General features: G+C 39.3%; 1 long non-coding RNA gene across 1 annotated transcript in view; it reads right to left on the bottom strand.

Annotated features, from left to right (window-relative positions):
• Nucleotides 1–8,832: 8,832 nt before the first annotated feature.
• Nucleotides 8,833–24,951, bottom strand: part of LOC146306567 (uncharacterized) — a 180,033-nt gene continuing 163,914 nt past the window's right edge. Inside the window, exon 4 of the long non-coding RNA XR_014768992.1 lies at nt 8,833–9,726. This is a non-coding gene — a long non-coding RNA (uncharacterized LOC146306567). The remainder of the gene's footprint in view (nt 9,727–24,951) is intronic.

Here is a 24,951-nt window from a genome sequence, read left to right as displayed (position 1 = left end):
GAGTTGGTACTATTCACTATATGGCATATACTATACAGTCCTAATCTATAGTCAGTGTATTACCTACAGGAGATGCTTGCAATGAACTGCTGTGGACAGGGTCAGCGACAAAAGATATTTTAGCCACTTAATAAATGTCAACCTAAAAAAAAAAATCAATATCAGTTTTGGTGTAAGATATAATTAGAATATTTTCTAAACTTCACCTTTCCTTCATACAGCCTTTACTGACAAGAAAACAGTGTTTTGTAAGCCAGACATCGCTCCCTCCAAAACAACCAAACTCTGTTTGTGTACTGCTGCCTCGACCTCTTAGTTTGTTTGTGTTATTGTGTGACTATAGTGTTTTGAAAGGATTGTTTAGATTCACCAAAATCACACAATAACTCAAACAAATTAACAGATCGAGGAAGCGGTAGACCAGCAACTCCTGTTTTCTGCGAGGTAAAATGACTGATATTATCTATGGGGTTTGGTGGGTTTGGAGAGAGTGAAAGTTGGCTTTTAGAACATAACTTTCCTTTCAGAAAAGGCTGTTTGACAGTAAAGTGATGAAAATATTCTAAATATAGGCCAGCACACACCTAAATTAATAATAGCTAATTGATAGATATCTAATACCTTGACAACTGTACCTCATACAACCCAACTTCAAATAATGTGAACTGTCCCTATAATGCTTCATGATTCATTAGAATTGGCCGTGCGTTAGCGCTGTATTTATCAGCTAAATTAAAGAGGGCAGTCATAATTCTGTTAAATCCATCTCCTGCTGTGCTCACTCTGATGTGGCTAGCACTCAGCGTTCCACCTTAATGGGAAAAGTTATCCATTAAACCCCATCAAACAAGGCTTCAAAAAATGGAAAGTATTTCCAGAATGTTCCTCACAGCGGGTTGTCTACAGTATCCTCTGCAGCTCTGAAGCCACTGCTGGAAAGCTTCTGAAATATGCTCTTCCTCCTGTGTTTCCCATTTTACAGTCTGACAAAGCAGAGCAGTCTGGTATCTACATAGAGGTTATTGACCTGGGAGAGATACAAAGAAAACTGACAGACGATCTGTTTTCCATACAACGGCTGCCCATTGTCATTTCCAGAATGGATACTCTATATCTTCTAAAACACATCTGTTGTGGAAACCATTTGATAATAAAGTGCACCTTTTCATTTCACGTTCATTCCTCTTGTTTGCCACGACAGAGTTTATTAACATTATTAGCCAAGTGCAGTCGAAAGACATTTGGGGGATAGACTTCCAAATCCTGTCACCATTTTCTGCCAGAGGCTCGAACAAAAAGCCATTCATATCTTTCCCAAAAGTCTCCTCTTGCACTTTATTTACAGTACACTAATAAGAAATGACAAACCATACTTTGATTCAATACTGCCTAATAATAATAATAACATATTATTTGTAGTTTTTGACACATTTATTAGACCCTAATTAGACTTAATGAGGAGGTAATTAAGGACACATTAAAACATAACTGTACTGTAAACTAAAGTGCACAGTTTCCCTTTGTTAAACCCTTATTAGACTATCTTAGCATAATTCGGGACATATTACAACAGAACTGTACAGTAAACTAAAATGAATTTTTCCCACTGTTAGAAACTTATAAGACTTAACTGGATGGTAATTAGGGACTCGCTACCATAGAACTGTTCTGTAAACTAAAGTGAAATCACATATCTGCTACTTTACCATCAATATTCATACCAATATGTGAACCAGATCTACCAAGTTAAAGACAGAATTATAGAGGTAACAGTTCAGAACACGTCACACATTATTAACAGAACTTAACCGGAAACTTAAGTGAATAATTTCCTACTTTTAGACCTTTATTAGACTTTATGGGAGGGTTATTAGGGACACATTACAACAGAACTATAAACTTAAGTATATTGTTTTACACTGTTAGATGGTTAGTTAATTATACTTAATTCAGGGGGTAATTAGGGGCACACTGTTATAGAATTGCACTGAAACCTAAAAAAAAAATCACATATCTGCTGCTTCCTGATAAAAACAATACATGAACCAGGTATTCAAAGCTGAGGCCACAGTTACAGCAGAAGAGGGATATTTTGTCTATGGGTGACTGCACAGACCTATTGTAATACTGCAGGCAGATAATACGACAATTGTGTGGGGTCAGAAAAATAAGGGTGTCTCAAGAAGCAGATATGTGATTTCATTCTGTTGTAATGTGTCTTTAATTACCTGCTAATAAAGTCTAATAAGTGTCTAACAGTGGCGCATAATACACTTTAGTTTAAAGATTAAGTCTAATAAGGGTCTAATAAACAGTCTAATACTGTCTAAAAAAGAATCTATTTTAGTTTCTAATTTGATTCAAAGTGCGGGTTGTTACATCTTCTTAATGTACGTTTACAAAAAAGTTTCCAAGTTACCAATTTCCTTCTTCGGTTTAGTTTTTTTCCCATCCAAGCATCACATCATCGACTTCCTTTTTGGTTTAACAAAAGCATTCTCCTTTTTTTTTCTTTTTTTTTTAAAGTAATTTATCAAAACATTCTCCAAGGAGCATCCATCTCCCACAACTCCCTGATGCCTGCCTTATGAAAAGTTGCTACTCTGCTGAACTCTCAATGACACTTAATCACACTCACTTATTAATCTCGCCCTGTCTGTGTTGTCAGCATAATGCCATGGTGGTTTCCTTTAAAAATTGCAGCCCAGGATTTTCTCTTTTCTTTGCCCTCCTCTCACATCTCTTTGAGAAACGAGCGATTGCTAAAACGCAGCCAGATGTTGGATGTGTCTGAGGTACCATTCTCGCTCGGCTGAGGCAGAACTCTACTCCAAGCCAACTGGCAGTGCCGTGTTAGAGGGAAGTGGTTCAATTTAGTCTGAATAACCAGGCTTTAGTGGTAGATGAGCGGTGGTGGAGCAATCTCCAGGGTCGCCAATACACAGAGCAATTACTGTACACACATCTGTTGCTGTGGACTACCTGTCACACTGAGAGAACGGGCAGTTCTTGGTTCTGATCCTCGGGACACAGAGCCTGGGTTCAGTAGGTTCTGCATTAGCACATTATCTTCCCGTTATGTCTTCCCCAGTGAGCCCCCTACTGATGAAATTTATGAAGTTAAAGTAGGGAGCCCCTCTGGTCCTCAGCAAGAGGTGAAGGGCGAAGCTGAAGCTAAAATCAAGCGTCCCCCAATGACCAGTAGAAGGATGCGTTGCCATAACAAACTTTGCTCAGTTTGAGTGGAGGAAATCTCTGAAAAACTGATTGAAACCGACTGTAAAGAGCCTCCAGTCTCAGTAAAACATTAAGAATTGGCTCAAACCATTTCATTTTCTTGAGAAGTGCCCTTCATTTTCTAAAAAATAATTACAGTGGATGCTTCTTTCATGTCAAATAAATCAAGCTTTCCCTATTTTGTTAGATATATGCCCAGACCAGCTGGTGCATTCTGGAGTTGGGTAAAATATCTTCAGTTTATTTTTCCCTTTTCTGCAATAGCTTTAAACTTGACTTTAAAAAAAAAGATTTTCACCATTTTTTCCACTGTATTTGTTGAAGAATATGTCCAAACTTAGCAAGTCATTAGAGGTTATTCCTAGTCTTTAATGTTTTCCTTCAGTTATTTCAATTATATGGATGTGAACCAAAGCATTGACATTAATTCTGTTTATCCTAAAATCTTTTGACCATTTAATGGATTTTTTGGGGACAGATGTATTTATTGTAGGACGATGGATATAATGATATATGATGACACTTGCTTTTTTCAATGTTTTGACTTGGGGTATGTAAGATAAAATGCATATTTAAGATTTATTGTGATTTTCAACTCTGTTGTCGCGCTGACGATGCATTAGTCAGGTTCAGGTGTTGATCAATCTCAGCAGTCCTCTGACTGGTCGATTGAAAATGGGAGCAGTCTCCATGTTTGTGTACATGTGGAAATGTTTGGATGCTGCCAGCATACATGATGAAGAACATTTTCAAAAGACTCACTGTAGGAAATGAAACGTTTACCTTAATTTGGGATTTTTTTATTTGAGCATCAAATTACATCTGTAGCATTGTGCACAACTTCCAACATCTACATGCTGGATGTAGATATGTTGCCACACTAGAAGGGACAAATAACAAGAGCATGAGGCAGGACTTTACTGTTTTTGCTTTATATAAAGGGGAACAAAATGTCACTTTATTAAGCTGCTGTCTGTTATTAAGACATCACCAAGGATTCACATCTCTGTGTGAAGTAAGACCTGAGTCTAGAGGCAAGCATTACATGGAATCAAACGCACCCCTGGCTGATTCATTAGGGACTGATTTATACATGATTTATAACTGAGGTAGCAGGTTTGCTGCAGGCAAAAGTATTTGGTTTTTAAAGATTTTCTGTGTCACTAATTCATTTAAAGAAAATGAAGAGTGCTTCTCGGCAAAATGAAAAGGAAAAATTTGATCTAAATTCCAAATGGTCAACTGGAGACTGTTGTTGTTTTTGTTTTGTTTTTTGGTTCAGTTTTTCAGAAGTTCATGTGTTTATCCACTAAAATTGAGCAAAGTTTACCATGGTAACATGTTAATTTATACCTGGTGTGGATCAGTATTAAGTGCTAACTTGAAGAGGAAACCAACAAGATCATAGGGCCTGAGGCCAAAAACTGACACTCTGCCCAAATTAAACCATCTAAAAATGAATGTGCTGTTGTAAAAACAACATGCTTCCACAGTGTATTCAAGTTAGGCCTGAACAAGTAGTCTAAATTTTCAAAGTGCACAAGGTGCGATATTTGTCAAAGGCAAAGTGTCTGTCAAAGTGAATTTGAGATTAAATATTGTCATGCTGCAGAGATGTCCTGGCCTACATGTCATATCCTAGAGAAAACATATTTTTGTGAAAATGAGAATGAAACACTGATTACAGGAAAATAGCTATATTGCTTCCTCTTCTTTCTGCTGACCTTCTACAAAATTGTGAATTACAGCTATCATCTGGCAAGGGAAGTTGCAAGTTGTTGTTGCAAGAATGTTTTCAGCATCAAAACATTAAACCTCTTTTCTATTGAATGAAAATAAAATATTAATTTGATAGCCACTCACACACTAAATGTTACCTGTAAACTATGTGACCAGTAATCCCTGCACCGCTGCATTGAAAGATTAATCAATTAGGTAATTTATTATCAAAGTTGCCTTACAAGCAAAATATAAATTCAAATCAATGGTCACATTTGTATTTCGTGTTTTGCCTCAATGATGATGAGAAAACTATACTCTTAATTCTACAAATACACAACCCTTGACTTGTCAAACTTGACAAAACATCAAGCTGCATTCTTCTGTCCTCTGTTACATCTGACACACCTTTATTATAACATTCACACTCCCCTTACCAGGCCAAGAAAGGCTGTAAACATTAGTTGACTCTTTGATTAGTTGACTGAAAGAAACTTAGTTGCCAACTATTTTGATGATCAATTATTTCAGTCATTTTTTCAAGCAAAACATTTCAAGCAAAACAAGGATTTGCTCTTTTCCTTTCATGATAGAAAATGAAAAGCCTTTGGCTTTTGGACTGTTGATTGTGAAAATAATTGGCAGATTAACTGATAATGAAAATAATCATTAGTTGCTGACCAACACAGTAAAACTGACTGTTTGACTTGGAGTGGAAAACAGATGCATGCTGAATGCAGGGTCAGAATAGTTCCCCCAGCATGATTTACTGTTAATCATGTGTGATAGTGAAAGTGACAACAGTCCACCTCATTAAGTGATCGTGACGTTAAGGCCACAGGCCCAGTTAACAGGCTGTCCACACACAATGAAAACAATACTGTTGAGAGTCAGCCAACACAGTGCAGGGGCTAAATTAGAAAATCACATCCAATTAAGACTTCCAACTGAGGCGACAGGCTCCCCTGGGTATCAGGACAATGAGATCACAATGATAATATCACAGAATAATAAATAAACAGAAAACAGTGCAATGAAAGTCATTATCACTGTATGAAAAGCAGAGGAGGACCTTTCATTTTTATGGCTGTTCCCTTTTATTGTTGTCTGCTTCAGTCTCATCTTTATCAGAGACTGTCAACCTTTCTCTGATGTCTAAAAGAAAATTCTGACCTGTACTCATCTACTCTCTGTTTCTCACCACATTTCTTCCTCCTCAGTTACATCACAGAAGCTAACCTTTTCCTGGTCTCATTACAGTGATTCTACAGTAAGAATAAAACCAGTTATAGTGCTGAACAACCCGTCCTCAGCTCCTGCTGCCTGCGCTGTCTTGAAAAAGGAGTTAATAGAGCTGATTCAAAGAGGTAATTTTTTCAAACAACTTCTCTCAGATAAGTTTTTATTACATACTTGGACCTCCACAGTAGCTAGATCTCCTTCTTAACCACTGACAAACTAACAACATGAGTTTTCTGCTTTTAATTAAACTGTAGTGTACATTTAATTGGATAAAACTCCTTTATAGAACCATATTTTACTGCATGCAAGGAGCAAAAAAAAAGTTCTAAATCTTGCTGGAGACAGCATGTAAAACCACACCACACACCTCAAGGACATGGTCAGTCAGACAAGTCATGGGGTCCATTCTACTAGAGCCATGAACTACTGAAATTCTCAAATATAAAAGAGTCTGAGATATTTCTGTCAATGCAGGTCTTCAGGAATTGCTTCCTAAATAAGCAGGTATGGAAACCCAGTATGTCAAAGAAAATTACACACTGGGAAAGGTTTTTCATTACAGTCAAAGCAAATCCTATACCACCACAGACCTTTGTTTTCATCTGTTCACCACTGGAATTAAATCTAAACAGCAGTCCATGGACTAATTCATTTCATATGCTCACCATTATTATGTACAAATAAATAAATCACCATATTCATGTGGGACATTAGGGCGATTAGCATAATCAAATAAGACCATCATCAAGAAAACTGCCAGCCTCTGGCAGCTTTTATGCATCATTTCACAACGTGAAGCCATCGGGTCAGGCAGGAAATCTGCTGAATTCTTTATAGCATAAACCAGGATGTGGGTGATCTTCTTCGAGAGCAGAAGGAGCCAAGACTTTTGGAGATTGTCGTAATGAGAGATGGTGAAGGAAGACTAATAGATCTGAAAATCTCAAAGTGCTGTGTCAGTGAATTATTTTCATGTCTTTTGTATGCAGTGTTGGGCAGTAATACATTACTCTTATAGTTACTATTTCAGGGAACTCGTGCAAGTGTGCATGTCAGCATATCATCCACCCACTATCCACCCATACGTATTAGACTGTTAACTCATGCAATATTACTCTCACTATCATGTACAATATTATCTTGTACAATATCATCTTGTACAATTATGTTAAATATCATGTGCTACTTTAACATAATTATCTGGTGCAATAAAGCTTTATTATTACCTCTCATTATCACTTGCCATTACTACTTTTCCTCATTCAGCTTACTTTTGTACTTAACTTATCTTACTTCTATTGTTATTCTATTCTAGGCACTGTTTCTTTACATTTACTCTGTGTACATTGTAAACATTATACTTCAGTTATATTTAATGCTGTTTTTGTTATTTTTTTGCAAGAATTTCCACCACGAGTAATAGAGTTTTATCTTATCTTACCTTTAAAATGACTATTACTTTAAATAGTAATAGTGAAGTAATAAGAAAAAAGTAAATTCTTACACTTCTTTAGCAACCTGCCCAACACTGTCCATATGTACAGGGAGTCAGCAGGGGCTCACCTGGCTCAGGCAAAGTAAGATGCTAAAGCACACAATCTGTGACTTCTTCACATTCAGATCTTTTTTTAAGAGACTTTTATTTTTAAAGTATGCCTTTGTTTCTGTTACTTGTTGCTCCACTCTGTTATGTTGCCTTCATCACAGTGCAGAAGTTATGAACAATGTGCTGTTATGTTCATGTAGCGCAGTTGCTCAACTCTCTCTCAGTTTTCATGACGTTGCATTGTCACGATGTTGCAGTAAAAGGAATTTATAAGCTCATAGACAAATGATTTTGAAGGATTTGGAATTAGCTCTTGATTCTAATCTTTAGATATGTTGTTATATTATATATCATACATTAACACAGTATTGTGTTAATAAAACAATATTAATATATCCAAGGTAACAACAGCATGAATAGCTTCATGGATTATGTGTGGTCTTAATTTCATTTATGGATTACCTTGAGTGACCGAGTCGTGATTTCTGGAAAGAGACATTCCTGCTGAGTTTTTCAAATGTATTTTTTGGTCAAGGGAAGGCAGACATCTCTACAGCTGATATCTCCAAAACTCTGCAACTATTGCCAGAACAATCTTGATAGTTTTGGCATTAATACAGGCCAGAGGAAAAACATGCATTTTTGAATTTGGGGTGAGCTGTCTCTTTAAGGAACTGAACACCAGTCTGTTTTTCCATCCAAATGTAACACAAATTGCAACCAAATTTCCACTCTACCACTGTTATTTCAAGATTAGTAGTTGGGCACTTTGAGATAGATAGCTGATGGAGCCAGTTTTCAAGTGCTTGCAGAAAAAGAGGATGTAACTAGATGATGTAACTAAAAGAGCACCAGTCAAACCTCAAACAACCAAAAATGATGATGAAAACATGATGGAAACATATGTTTATATTAATGTTTATTTTATGTAATAATTTGAGGAAGGTTACAGTCCATTCAGATGCAATTTATTTTTGAGCTTGCCATTATTGTTTATCTCCTTTGGGTAGAACGTATGCTTCCAATACATAATGATTTACCCACAAAGTCTGTTTGCAGTGCATTTGGTCAGTTTTTGTTTTGTTTTTTTATCTTTGGACTTAAAGCGTAAAAACTTTTTGACTCCTAGTGTTTCTGCTCAGGTTTTTTGTATCTAATATAAAAGGCAAGAAAAAAAATAGAAAAGCAAAGAGCTTGTCCTAGGGATCAGAGAGCCCAGATACAGACAGGGTCTTGGAAGTGCCACAGGTTACATATGTCTATTAATTGTACATACACAAAGCTGAACTGGTTTTAGGAGGCCCATCATTTCTGGTTAGTACACCCACCTCAGTTATGTCCCCTGAAGATTAAATCAAAACCTTGCACTACTGTATGTCTTTCATGCTGTATATCCCTCTCAGCTTTATTCATGTCTCCGTAAAACTGAACAAAGACAGCTGAAGAGGGAGTGAGGTATCTGCTTTCTCCATCCTAATCTCTCCAAATCCATACAGGAACTCCCAGAGAGCAGCTTGAGCTGACTCAATGAGAATCGGGTTATAAATCAGTTTTGAAAACTCACTGGCTCTCCCGTAATGATCTTTGACTCATTCACTGGATTTCTTATTCATTACTAAATAAATTATTATAACACTAAACGCTTTGCTTTGGCCCTTTCCAGCGCAGAAGCCATCCGCAGCATCATCTTGTCAAACAGACTCGAACAGAACCGCAGCATCCCTCAGCCAAGGGGCCCACAAATAACACCAGAATTAGAGATGAGAAACATCGCTTTCTTCCAGACAGCGTGTTTATCTGAGGGGGCAGAGACAGCGTTTTCATCCGAGGCCAAGCTCTAGTCTCTGTGATCAGTCGGCCGTGTTGCGGAAGAAATGCTTATTATGTGGTTGTGCGCGGGCCTTGTTTGTTGTGACCTTGAGGGCTCTTCCCATGGCGCAGTGGGGCTCTGCGAAATGAGAGGAGTGACCACAGGAACCGCCCTGGGAAAGGAAAAAAAAGAAGACTGACCCAAACACTGTCAAACTGTGCATTTTCTCTGCCATCTTTGGGTCTAGCCTATACAAACACTTTCCCAAAGTCACAGCATTTTGACACATCTTACACTGTGTCTCCATCTGTCTGCCTACGTCTTAATCCGCTTTCCTCAATTCTTCTGCACTCAATTTTCTGCCACTAAACCACAAGATTTCTGTTTGCTCTCTCAATGCATGTTACCACAAAGCATTATGAAGCCAAGGGCGCTTATGCAAACTTTACCATCTCACGTATGTTCACGTGATGCATGTGCACATAATCAGCTCTGTTAAATCTATACACAAGAACCCACACGCTTCCTCCTTGCAGGCAAACGGGTATTCGTGGTTTGGAATGAAGCAAACGCTTTACTGCAATCAGAAGATGGACCAGAAATACTCAATCAATCTGAAGGGCAAGAGGAGCTCTTCACCGCTGCTGTGTGAAGCGTGTGGAGAGAGGCTTAAGGCTTCAGATGTGCAGCTTATTATAGCCAAGACTCCCTGCAGCAACTAGTCACGGACCAAGGGTTGTGCTGTTTGTGCAAACATGTTAAATCCACACCCACCTGAAGCCAATGAGCCGGACCCGATAACTGACAAGCTAGCTAATATTTTAAGTCAACATGATGTGGGGGCATTCTAGTGGTTGAGTTGGCAAAGAAAATACTGTACCGTGCATGACAGAAAATGCCTCAAAACAACAAAAATTTAAGAATCATATTGGTGTTTTACTGTGTTAATTAACAACAGAGTTAAAGGGATAGTTTTGAATGGCTATTGAATGAGGTATGTATCCATAGTGAGTGTGTTAGCTACAGTGGATGGTGGACGCAGAGAGGAGCACCAGCAAGGAACCTAAATAATGTACTGCTGTGGACAGGGTCAGCTGCACAATGAGTTTCAGACACTTAAAGAAATCAGTAACAGTTTAAAACTGTAATATATATATATATATATAAATTCTGCATTAAAATAAAACGCAAAACGTAACACATATGCTACATATTTTGTTGTTTTATTGTGTACCTCAATTGTGTACTCCTGAATATTTTTTAACAAACTTAAAATGTAGAGAGATCTGTAATTTATTAATGCTAACAGTGCATTTCCGGCTAGTTGTTGCTTGCTAGTTGCTATGACTTCCAGGAAAACGAAGGAATTTACATACTTTGCTTTTACAGTGTATTTAAAATGTATTCACTGCATGGCATCAACCTTTTTCAACAGTAAACCACTGTCAAATAAGCCAAATATAGCTCTCTTTTGCCCAACCAAACTCAAAAGGCAAAATCTTTGTTTGTATTATTGTGTGAATTAGGTGAATGTGAGGTAACCTCCTAAAAATCAGAAGTCACACAATAACGCAAACAAATTAACCAACTGAGGCAGTGGTTAGATCACCAACTCCTTTGTTCTGTGAGACACAGTTGCAGATTTTGCCCACAGAGTTTGGTTGGTTTGGAGAGAGCAGCATTTGGTTCATATAACAGTGGTTCAAACTGGAAAAGGCTGTCTGACAACAAGGTAAAGTGGTGAAAATATAATAAATAATAGAATAAATAATATAGAGTGTACACTTAAACTGATATTATTTTTAAGTCTGTAAACTAAGTTTTTTTCCCTTGCCAACCCTGTCCACAGCAGTATATTGCCTAGCTTCATACAACACTGGATGTCTCCTGCTGCGTCCCCAAACTGGGGCGTTGTCGACCACGATCTACAAAGACAATATCCTGACTATGGATAAATTCCTCATACAACCCCACTTCAAATCATCCTAACTATCCCTTTAAGCTCCTATGTTGCCTCACACCACAACATGACATAAAGTAACTCTTGTTCAGCAAAAAATACCATTAGCTGAAATGTCAAGACACAAAAGGGCTAGCACAAGAAAGGTTCTGTTTTCATTACATGACGACCAATCTATTGCCTTCACTTCTCACAATGATCCTCTCAGAGTCAATATTAGAGCCATTCTTCACCTGTCAGCCTATCAAACAGAGTAGATGCAATTCTTTACCTTCCTGCCACTTCTCCAACGTGTTTATTCAGTGTGCGGGTACATACATGTTTCAGGAGATGGAAGGAAAAAAGACAAAGATTTTCATGTCTGACAATATGTCATAACAACCCAAGAGAAAAGAGGCTCTTGACTCTAATCCTAACTTATGGTTTCTGTTCACCAAAATGTTGACACAGGAATGATAGATTTTTACACTTAGCTTGATTGCACCAGTTCTTCTGAAACATGGAGCAGTTCAATCCCAGGTTCAGCTCATCTAAGGACTTGTGAACAAAACAATAGGTCTTGGGTACAGGGCAAAACAAGCAGGCTGAGATCACCTAGAGAGGCTGGTCTCCACAAGAATTCTGAGGTGGTTTGTTTGCAGTCAGAATGCAATTGACCATCTGAAACAACTGACTCCTGCATTACCTGTTAGATGTTCTTTCACAGTGGTACAGTTATCTGATCAAGTTTAACTGATGTGCCATCTGAAGGACAATAACTGTGCGAGTGTGTGGTGGTGCACACCCATATTATACAAAGCCCATATTTGAGGTGGCATATCTTCCAATAAGATGTGAATTATATTCTGTGAAACTGGATATTTGTCATACTTTTCTATTTAATGGACACTGGCATATTAACTACCTAAATGCAATGAAAACAATTTGAAATCCACTGTGCTGGTGCTCCATAATGAAGGAAAAACAAAAGCATTTTAAGCATCTTCCTGGTAATATTTCTCACCAATTAAAAGACCGACTTGCTCGTGCATGGCATTTGTTTCTAACTTTTGGACCGCTCTTGAATGTGGCCATGTAAACGCAAACAGACCAAGGGTCATGTGCAGCAACTGTATCAAATTAGTTGCTGGATTGGAAAAAGAAGCTAATGAACTACAGGTCTGAAAATGCCCTGTATGTGAAATTTAAAAAAAAAACAAAGACAGAAAAATAAGTTTTTGTTTTTGACTCTTTTAGAGTTTACCAGCAGATACAGAGAAAGTCCTACATCTTTTGAGGGTCCTTCGGTGAGAGAAGCTTTACAAATACAAGAACTAGCAAAAAAGAACAGAGTAAACTTTGTTCTGCAATACTTAGAACAACATCTGTTCTCAACAGAGGCTCAGTGGTCAAAACTTTCACCTCACAGCAATTAGGTCCTGTGACTGAACTTGGCCCTACAATGTTCTACACTTTCAGGGGAGTGCCATCACTTCTAGAGGCAATTTCTACAGTTTCCAAATAGCCCTAGGTGTGGGAGGATGATGAGTTTCTCTGTGTGCTGTTTGTATTCTACTTCTGCTGTACAATGTATGTTGAAACAGGCTCCGACCCCTGCGACCCTGCACAGGATGAGCGGATGTTGAGAAAGCACGGATGAATGAACAGCATTCAAGAAGGGCCATTCTTGCAGGAGGCAGATTAGATCCACGTGGATTAATTCATATATCACAATATACAAGATTGGACTCACCAAGAAATAAATATAAAAACTGAGCCAACAACCATAAAAGGAAGGTCATAAACATCTATGATGCATCATAACAACTCTAGTAATTTCTCTTTCAAGGAAGACTGACAAAGTTTTGAGTAGCATCAGCAACTTTCACCAGGTTATATGTGATCAATCATGGTTAATTGGAGATGACTGACGAAGGGAGTGTAAGGATGTTTATCACAGCGAGACGTCTTCACCGTCCTTATCAGATTTTATAGAGTCCAACTAGCCACCTTCCTCCCTCAGCCATAATAAATCTACAGCAGGGGCTCTCAGTGTCTCCTTAGGAGGAGAAGACTGGCCAAAGCCGGTGAGTCATATTCAATTAGTGCCATGGACTCGAAACACAACAAAGTCTGAGCTACACAAGGACAGCAGAGCTACTACAGCGAACATTAGGAATAAAGTAAACATCATCCTTGTATGATGCCAGGGCTTGTCACTGGAACGAGAGCAGGGTGACCTTGTGATTAAAGGGCTAAACCTGAAAGAAATATAAAACACATTCTTAACATTGTAGGCTGTTCACACAATAAATAAATACAACAAATGGAACAGGAATGCTTACATACTTAAAGTTGCCAACTAGTTAACAAACAAACAACAACAAACAATGACCTCATTATTTTCCCTTTTCATTAACTCTGATATAACCCTGTCCCTGATAATCATCATGTTACTCATGCTTCTCACATCAGTTTGTTATGTTAGCAAGGTAGTTAGCCAGCTATAGTTTGTCAGTACAGCAACGTAACAGAAGTAAGAAACGTCGTTTTGATCTGCTCACATTTTCCCTGTTAAGGTTGCTGCATTACACTGTTAATACGAACAGCAGGCATAGCAGGAATGTGTTGCAAAAAACTCTTAACAAGGCTTTTATTGTGAAACATTTGCAGGAAATGTGTTGGTTGGTTTGGCTTAATATCAAACTGACCTATGGGTAATACTGCTATGTAACAAATTCAACGCTCAGTATTGGCCGATATGGCTCATAGATGATAGGCAATCGTATTGATGGCAAAAAACATGATCAGTGCTTCCCCTAATTATAATATACCAACAAATACAGAAAATAGAAAATTGGCATCAGTAACTTGACACTTGCTGGGCCAAATGCAACAACCTCTAGTGTTTCAGTGGACAAAGTTTCAATGCTTTTATTGTGAAACATTTGCTGGAATGTTCTTGAAAACTCACTGTCTTGGAATGAAAAATGATTTGGTAATGCGTAAACATCACCACTGAAAGACAGCTAACAGACATAATGTACCCCTACTGTGATCTAATGTTTCATTTTTAAAGTATTTAGGAGCATTTAAGCACCTTGACGGCAGTATAACATATTAATCACCTTGGCTAATTAAATCCTGCTGAAATAGAAATTTGGCATCAGTAACTTGACACTCGCTGGGCCAGATGCAACAAGTTGGCAAGCAGGACAACAAAAAAACTGCTAGTTCAATGCGTGGGAAAGACATGCACTATTTCTAAAGATAAATCTTCGATGAGATGAAAGTAACTCCCTTCAGTGGAGCAGATGAGGAAGTCACACTTCAGAGATTATCTGTGAGTCTCTCAGTTCTGTCTCCATGAACACGTGTCATCCGCACTTTAATGGATTTCTGTCAGGATGATCAAATTTGGAAGACAAGCAACCGGCTCAGTTAATTCAGTTCTGATTGTAGTGTTACACCAAATAATAAATCACACAGAGAAACAGTGTTTAATAAGAGCTAAAAGTGTGATGCCGTGTAGAATACAAAGTGGTTAGATGTTTCCTCAGTCCTTGAGCAGATTAAATAAGCTAACCGCAGCGGGGTTAAATCAGTCTCTGGTTCTTTTGCTGTTGAATTCTAGCACTTACACGTAGCACCCGGAGGATATAACCTGTATGACTTGATGCACAAGACACCGGTGGAAATAAATGCAACACTGATCCCGTGTTCCATCATGTGGCTCCTACAAGCCTGCATCAGTCATGAGTGAGCGCCCGTGTCTCACAAGCCCGCGGCGCTGTGGCCCCTCTTAGGAACGCAGCTGTTGTGATAATCCTGTTATCTGCCATTAAAGGTGCAGCAGGGAGGGGAGAGGGGGCAGTCGTACAGCCTGAATGTTGATGCAGACACACCGGAGCACCGGGATAATACAGCACGCCTCACCTGCCTCCGTGTGTGTCAGGTTAACCCTCACAGCTACAGACTAGATCTAAGCAAATCCATTTGGATGCAATCCAGACACAATTGCGCGTATACAGGTGCACTCACACAGGCATTGTTATCGCTGACAGCTTGTTTCTTCATGAGATCCTAGCCCACACTCAAGGGGTACATCATTACATGCCAACATACTGTGAATTGAGCATGCATAATGTATGAAACATCTCGCATCAACATATGCATGCGGAAATCACCCGTGTGAATAGGCTGAGAACAATACCAACTCCATAAAATCGAATCATCAGGCAGCAGAACACACTGCAGAGGCACTTTAAGACAAAATTCACTGTGATGTCAAGAGTTCCCTTTGTAGCTCTAATACTGTCTCTAGTACATGTAAAGGTACAGTCCCTGTTGGTGTCACAACCACTGAATACAGGTGCATCAAAGGTGCTTTTAAGTCAGGCTGTGACAATAACTGAATTAATGTAATGTGATACTTACTGCTCATTACCACCACCACCGCAAATTTTATTTTGAAGGGTCATGTTATTCCATTCCTGCTACTAAAGATTATTTTCAATGTTGATTAATGAGTTAATTATTTTCTTGATTAATCTATTAATTGTTTGATCTATAACATGTCAAAAAAATGGTGAAAAATGTCAATCAGTGTGTCCAAAGGCAAAAGTGTCGTCCTCAAATGTCTTGTTTTGCCCACAACCCAAAGATGTTACAGTTTATTATCATAGAGGACTAAAGAAACCAGAAAATATTCACACTGAATCACTGATTTTCTTTTCCTTAAGAAGAAAACCAATTATCAAAATAACTAATAGCATTTGATATCAGCGTATGGATATATTAATAGATCTATGGATCAGCGCTGTCATACAAGTCAGGAACACAGCTGCTGATTGGTTGACATTCAACCAATGCATGATGAAAAACTGATAAATAATCTTAAAAGTCTAAAGTCTCAGAAAAGACACTGCAGTTCAAGCCTGGATTACAAAACTTTTGAAAGGGATATGAGCACACCAGAGCTGGAACGGTAAAATGCGAGTGCTAACGTTAGCTCAATGTTAGCCTTTCCTGCTAAGCTTATTTTGGGACTAACCTCTATCACTTTTCCAGCAGTTGGGAAACAACAGACAAGACTTTTCTTGGTCTTGAGAAGCTGCATCTATTAACTGGTACACTGTAACTTGGATGAAACGTTGACTGATTAGAGTGCTTTGAAAAGGTTAGCGTTAATACTGACCAGCATCACCCAAATTTAGCAGCAGTTTTCCAGACACAGGCACTGCAGCAACGTAGGTTTGTTTTAGACCAATGAAAACACTGACACCAAAAAGGACATTTTAAATTCTTTGGCATCAACCAAATGCTGTATTTTTTTTTTCTTCAGTTGAACCGCCAGAGGCTATCACATCACCTTTGCTTCATGATTGTCTGTCACAAGCCACACTCCGCACTTTGACTACATTCAGAAACACAGCACAGGTCTCGAGTCATGAGATGATTACCATTTATATAGCTCACACCATCAGTCACGAAGTAGATCCCTTATTCAAAGGGATGATGGGATTCCATTTGAACACCTTGCACCCTGTTTGTGGCCTCGTCGCCTTTTACGACGAGGTAGTATTTCAGGACGTTGGACTGCAAAGACGTCATGTGGAAAGGATTTAAGTGGTGGTTTATGCCATACATATGCACACAACACGCTGCATGCAGGTGATGGCAATCAATCTGAATTCCCCCTCTGACTGTAACCACGTCCAACAGCTGTATGATTGAAGACAGGGTCTTAATACATAAAATGCAGCTCTGTCGCAGTGATTGTGCGATCAATGTGGAAACTTGAGTCAACAGAAGTGGCAATCTTATCTCAGTCACATACAGCACATGATAAGGAGGGCATGCCATTAACTACACCTGGGGGAATCACAATCTTGATGGTACCCACTCTTGATAGATTTTTCAGATTACCAGTCGGCACTACTTGGCTTGACCCAGTTGGGAGTTACATAAGTCACCTGGATGGGTTACGACAGCTCTTAGAGGGAGGGCATCCTAATAAAGGAAAGGAAGGACAAAGGAAAATGACTGTTTCAATCTTGGGTGTTTCCTATAAATGTGGCTTATTGGGTCTGCATGGGTCCATCGTAAGTCTGCATAAAAAACTGTTGCTGTGGAGATTCAGTGAAATGAGGACGTGAACAAACTAATGCATGCTGGGAGAAGCTATGCAAGCCTCATACAGATTTCCAAATAAAAATTATTTTTACATGAACTGTTTCAAAACGCTTGACCCTGAGTCTGGCTGAAAGTAAACAGAGTAGCACCCTGGAATGGCCATTATCAAACTGCTTAGGGGTCTATATCTAGGTCAACTTGCTGGCTGACCTAACCACGCTGCCATATTAATCCATGCATGGAGGTTTGTTTATATGTGAGACTCCCACTTCTAAGGACACTCAAAAAGTGAAATCCAATAGTCCTGTGGACTATTACGAGTACAAAGACGAGGAGCTCAATCAAATGACAGAGGAAAGACATGGAATGGAGGCAATGGAGCTGTAAAATTGTTGTGATTTGTCTTGTTTTGGATGTGTATATTTGGATTTGGTGTTTTACTTTTCAAATTGAACTACAAGAGCCAAGATAATATCTGTTGGCAATGAATTCCTTTGGACACAGAATTTGTGGTAGACTTGTACAGTATGTTTCTGGTTTACTGAGCTGACAACAAACTCTTTAATTATACCACTAAATGCCACCATTGCAATACAACACAGGAGAGTGAAAAAAATAGCTGCAGGGTGTGCTTTAGGAATGAACAACACTTTCGACATTACTAATGTATACGTGTGTTCTAACCTCTACAATTTGAAGCTCACATTTAATGTATGTAGGGCTGAAGACGTTTTGGTTTGGGAAATTCTAATGGCAGTTTTAGCAGTTTTACAGTAAATGATGGATTCTTTGTTGTGCATACGTAGACATATCTGTCTCTAATTCCCAGTCTGTTTATTCATATTTCAGCTCGAGGCAACTTGTCAGCGTGAACAAAAACCACCAGAGAAATTTGTGGTTAGGAGCAAGTTACCCAAGTTCACGTCATGTTCACCAAATTATATACAAAACCCAAAATCTAAAGTAAGCAGTGTACATTTCTTTTCAACTGTAAATTGTGGTCAGCTGACATGTAGATGTGTAGATATGGGAATTCTACAATCCAACACAATCCATCAAATAACGTTTTCAGAGTTTCCATGCATACAAATTGAGATACAGCTTTATACACTGCTTCAGCAGGTGAGTGAATATCAGAACCTCTGCCAGGACGTCGGAGTTGTGATTCAGTGCCTCAGATGCCATCAAACAGCTGGCTGTAAGGACAAACGAGAACGTGTGACTTCCCCGCCCAGCTGTGATCTAGGCTCGAGATAGCTTCATCCGGTGCACAGACTGTATCTGTGTCGCCATAGCGATGCGGGGTGCAGATGGAGCGGCTCGATCATGATCGGTGTCACAGGGTTCAAACCTCTCCATGCCTGGACTCTGATTCTCTTTCCTGACTCAGTTTTTCCACTCTTGCACATCCCCTTCCCCTCCGTCTCCCTCAGTGTTCAGTTGGTGACATTTTGTCCTCCTCCCTCTCCGTCTAACTCTCTGTGGCATCGCTGTCTCGCTCCCTAATCTCTTCCTTTATCTGTCTCTCCCTCACTCTCTGTCTGACCTGGACATCACCGCTCTCATTGCTCTGCCTCTGAGGCTCGTTCCTGTGAATGCTGTGCTTGTGACACTGTCCTGTTTTGACATGTTTTCCCTCCAACTTTATTCAGTGGTCTAAACCCACTAATTCCTCGTGGAATGAGCTGCTGATGTACCATCTCGAGCCAAGTGCGTGTGTATGTGTGTGTATATGAGGGTCGATGTAGGGGAGTTCTCTTAGGATGTCACCACACTATTACCAAGAGCCCTGACATGTAGAAAGAAGTGCATGAAGAAATGTCAATCTAGCACGAATCCTCTCTGGCTGCTATCATCAGTGGAAAACATGGAGTGAATGTTCTCCCACACTAAGCAAGATTTTATCTCACAAGTCAAAGGATTGAAGCGCTGTCAGCAGCCCCAAGAGGCTACTGTGTTCATTACACCTCACAATATAAAACTGTTGCTGCATCCAATTATAAATGATAAGAGTTTATCATCTTGGGAGTGAAAGTTTTAGGTTAAGGGCTACGGAGAGAGTGGTGGCACCCCACTAAGCAGAAGCACTACTCTTTACATGTTCAATAATTAGTCAATTAAACAATAAGTTGATTGAAATAAAATCAGTTGCCCATTATTTTGATAACTGATAAATCACTTCAGTTTTTTTTAAGCACAAATGTCAAATGTTTGTTGGTTCCATCTTATTAAATATGAGGATTTGCTGCCTTTCTTTGTCATTTATGACAGTAAATGAAGAGTCTTTAGGTTTTGGACAGTTGTTTGGCCGAAAAAGAAGCAATCTGAAAATGCCACTCTGGGCTCTGGGAAACTGAATATCGTATTTGACAATTTTTGACATTTTATAGACTTATCATGAAAATAAAAGTTGACTGTCTCACTGGTTTGGCATTGAGGCATGCAACAGCGGTTTCTTGAAACAAGAAACAAATGACCAATCGGCGCCACAGAGGGACTAATGATTATCCAGTCAGTTCCACCAGGCGGGATTAAGGCCGTCATAAACTGTTGTCAAGCTGTACCAAGGAGGAGAAGTCATAGCAATGGCAACCGCTATAGGCTCAGCTACTATCAAGACTGTTTGAAAGAAGAAACGTGTAGATCAGCTCAGGTTACAGTATAATAGTTACTGAAAGTGTTTGCTGCCACAGAAAATAAATAAAAGTCCTTGTTTATGTAATGTGTTCATGCCAGGAAAAAAAAATGCATGATGAAATGTCAGCAGTCAGACAGGGCTACCAAATTTGCCAAAGTTAGGTTTGTTATTTATGTACTTATTTTATCATCTGCAGGCAGTTCAACACTGACATTTTGGCCTGAAGGTGCATGTCAGTACTGATGAGAGCCTTGGCATATTTTTTATGCAGGTACTCAATAAATAATCCTAAATCCGACATCAACCGCAGACAGAAACGCCGAGCGTTCTTCACCATTTAAGAGACAGGAACAATAAAAATATGTACCAAGCCAGTGATTTATGTTGAAAGCATGTGACTAACCAGCTGAGCATACAATGATTGCTGGGGAGCTTTCATATATTCATTGACATGCACAGTGCTAATGTCTGAGATGGACACTGCTTTTCACATTTATGATGACAAAATTGGTACACATATTCACAGAGCACTTTCCATCAACAATGAAAAACACAAAAGCACAGGTGGACAAAACCACTTGAAGCTTTCTCATTGCAGCTAAATTCAGCCCTACTGATTCATTTAGCAATTCAACATTTATTACATGCTTTCATGGTGATCTATAGGTTGCCAAACATGGCTCTCTACGGTTTTGCACAGCAGGGGGCACATCTGCATATGAACCTGCAAGGTAAATTATTTAGTCAACATATGCTGCGTGTTCACACCAACTGCCATTGCATCCTCCGCTCTGACATCAGCGCAATGATACGATGGGATGCATCAAATCCCAGTAACACAAACCGATCCAGTATTAAATTATTCACTCATCTTTCAGCAGCCAGCCCAGCGGGGCTTCAGAACAGTCCATCACACGAGAGAGTCCACAGGGGGGCGAGCCAGTTAATTCTTACACAATTCAGTGATATCTCTCTCCCAGTGGGCCGGCTTTAATGCATGGTTAAAGCACCAAAACGATGCATATGCAAAACAACAGCTTTGGAGGGATGTGCTGGCTGAAATAGTTAATAAAAACTCCATTAAAGGTTTGCCAGAGCACCGAAAAAGCTCTCAGGTGATTGGCTGATGAGAATGCTTCCTGGAGATGCCTTAGCAACACAGCTGGTGCCCCTGCCTGACCGTCCACAACCAATCACTTTCAGCAAATTTCCCCTCGGGGTCAGGTGAGCGGTCCGCTCGTAATCACTGCTTGTTCATTCACAGGGATGAACGTGAAAATGAGAAGCACCATCCATCTGGGAGAAAAACAGAGAAGAAGAGGGGGAGGAAAAGAGAGAGAGGCGTGGGAGGGAAAGACACCCAGGGTGATGGAAGGAGGCATGCTGGCTTAATATACATTTCTTCTGCTTCAATTTACAACTTTTTTACTTTTGGGTATTTGACACAAAGATCCTACAGATAACCCCGCTCTGGGTAACAACAGGTATAGACAACAAACTCCACAAAGATCCGACAGCATTTCTTTGATATTAAAGCCTCACTAAACTTACTTGCATGCCGACTCCCATCAGCCATGCCAACTTGGTGAGCTGTGGGTGTGACAAACTGTGAGACAAAATCAGACATTTAACTAGAGTTGATAAAGAAATCCAATATTTAATACTCAGTCAAGAAATTGAAATCCACAGAAATACACTCATTTGCTGAGTAAGAACAGATTGCTACTAGAGGTGTCTCTAATAATCACCAAACCGCTGGTCTGCGGACACCTCAAACTCCATTTAAGAGCTGTGTCTTAGTTAGCTCAGGAACTAAAGTATTAAGGGATTGCAACAAGCATCTTTGCTCTTGTAAAACTGAAGTCACCAGTGCACCGCTAACTATGCTGTAGCTGCCATTAGCTATGCTATCTCAGTTCATGGTCCTTTTAGACTGTGGGACACTGCCTAAGACACTGATGGAGGCCAGTCTGATGACCGGGAATACAGCACTGAGGTGGTCTCTGGACTCTGACTCCTGGGATGATGAAGAAGTGTTTGAGGAATGAGTTTGTAGCCAGTTAATTTTGAGTATACATCATCCATTGGAAATTTATCCCGTGTTTGAACAACAAGACTAATGTGAGGTTATACTTATGTTATAATAAATTAACAACATTTCCAGTCTCTTGCTGGTTGTTGTGACATGATCAGAATCATAACCCGTTTTGCTGCTAGCATTTAACAGGCTGCTCACTTCATGCCTAAATAATACTAATTTAAACAATTCTATCCTAAACATGCAATGACGAGTCAACTAATGGCTTGAACAAATGATTACTGATCAACTAGGAAAATCTTTAGTTAGGACAGTCCTCATTGTTACAACTCCTGTGCACAAAGACTGCCAACCAGGGGAAACAACTAGGCTTGTTTTGTCCATAGTAAAGATTTTGTGCATTTTCCTCAACTGGGAGTTGAACAAGTTAACAAATGATTAATCATTAATAATTAATAAGATATAAAAGGCATTTTTCTCAGTTCAAGTTATATTTATTCTATCAGCACATTTACTTTATAAAACATTAATTGATGAAAAGCAAACAATTTCCACTAATAGAAGGAAAAAAACAATAAAGCTCTCGATCAAAACAGCTGCTCTTGCCTGCCTGTCCTTATTCAAAATGCAACACAACAGCACACAACACAATGTCAAATAGGGCTCAATTACTGCCTTTTGACTAACAAGGCAGACCAAACCAAACTGTGAGACAAAATGTGAGCTCCGGAAAAGTGGTACACAAAACATGCATTATCAGATTATGAATTTCTAATCCTTTAGATTCTCAATTAATTGGTTAATGAGCAATCATCAATATCCCTAGTCCAAGGATAAGAAAATCATCCTGAAACCATATCTAATCAACAAATACCTAATTTGTTAGATCCATACAAAAGACAACATGTAAGAGTCACAATTTAAGATCTAAGGACTATGTCTTGGCTTGCTGGGCGTAGGAGGGACCAGCCTGCTGGCTTCAACTTTATATTTACTGTAGAGATATGAAAGTGGCATTGATCTTCTCATATTACCCTCAGCTACCCTGTTCAGTTCAAAGTGAAAGGTGGCAACCAAGTCATATTATAAATCATTGAGAAGAGAAAGAGCATTATATTCTCTAGATCTTTACAAATCTGCGTTGGAAGTGCAGCACCCCTCTTCTGCTTGGTTCAACTATCAAGGCTGACAGAGTGCAGTCAGTATGAGACTGTGGGGACAAGACATAACCCATCAAGTCAAGCAATTACAGCACACATCCCAGTGTAACCACAGAAACACCGCCAGGAATATTTAAAGCCTTCCAAGAAGGTCTTTTTTGAATGATCAGAAACATCAGAAACGAGCAGAAACATTTGTCTGGTAGCTGAAGGTTACAGTTAAAATGGAGAGAGAGAGCTTATCTCTTGGCATGACACTCATCTTCAAACCAAAATGGTAGCCAAAGTGAGCCAAATCAATTCCCTTACCAGATGAATATTTGATGCCGCTCTTTGCTCCGTTCCAATCTCAGCTTCAAGGGAGGGTCCCTTCAACCAGAAATCTGCTTCCATTTTGTAGCCCCAACAAAGAATATTCTGCTCAAAACATGGCCTTGTTTTGTTGGTTGACGTACTGTATATTTTTGTCCCAGAGGGTGCAGAGGTCTACAAGAGACAGCGACATTCAACAAAGAGGGAGCACATTTCATTGAGGGTGAACTACCGTATAAATTTTGAAGTGGTCACATGAATATTTTGTCGGATCTACCTCCAAGCTTTGCAATCATCCAGAATTGATCACAAATCCAAGGGCAGGAACACACCTTCCCTCCCTGTGCCTTTTCTAAAAGGATATAAAATGTTGTTGCCTGGCAGCACAGGCAGCAACATGTCTCTGTGTGGCTTTAAAGACCAAAAAAAAAATAAAAGTGCACTCCCAGATGACACTCAGGTCTAAAAGGAGAAAAAAATAATAAAGTACAATCATCTTTTTTATGAGATCTTAATGGTGCTACAAATGTCAAACCTGATGTATTACTGCGCGTTCAGTGCACTCAGATGTTCCCTGAGCTTCGCCTGGACAATCATTACGCTTATCAAAAGCACTTCATTAGAGGAATCAGGTCAGAGGCAGAGAGATGAAGAGGGAAGGAGGCGGTCTGTGTTTGTATATCTAGTATCTGTGTTTCTGTCTGTGTATGCATTTTAGTAGCTGTGTATGTCTAAGTCTAAACACAGGTGACTATACAGGAACAGAATTGGGTTTTTTTGTCTGTTATTGTTCTTCAAAGTAAGTCCAGTAAGTACCAATTGTTTGCATCTATGGGAATTTTTACATTGGGTGCACCACCTAGACCAACGCTGACCAGTTTGACACCAGAGAATACAATACCAAGGTGGTTTTCTTGCTGAGTTTGGCCTGAGTCAGCTAATTAGGCTGGTAGCTCCACTGCTAACCAGCAAGTAAACTAGCTAACTGTTTGTCCATCAGGTAACTCTGTAAGCTACATCATCTTGGTACTGTAGTCTGTCGTCAATCTGGCCTCATAACTTTAAATAACATCTTTATGACAAGCCTGAATGCTGCCACTTTACTTAAAATCCAGGAAATTATTCATAATACCGTTACAAAAGCATTTGACAGTGTAATGACACTTAATGACATC

This window comes from Lutjanus erythropterus, chromosome 22, assembly GCF_056507025.1.
Source record: "Lutjanus erythropterus isolate fLutEry1 chromosome 22, fLutEry1.hap2, whole genome shotgun sequence".
Lineage (NCBI taxonomy): Eukaryota > Metazoa > Chordata > Actinopteri > Lutjaniformes > Lutjanidae > Lutjanus > Lutjanus erythropterus.
This window is presented reverse-complemented; position numbering and strand designations above follow the sequence as displayed.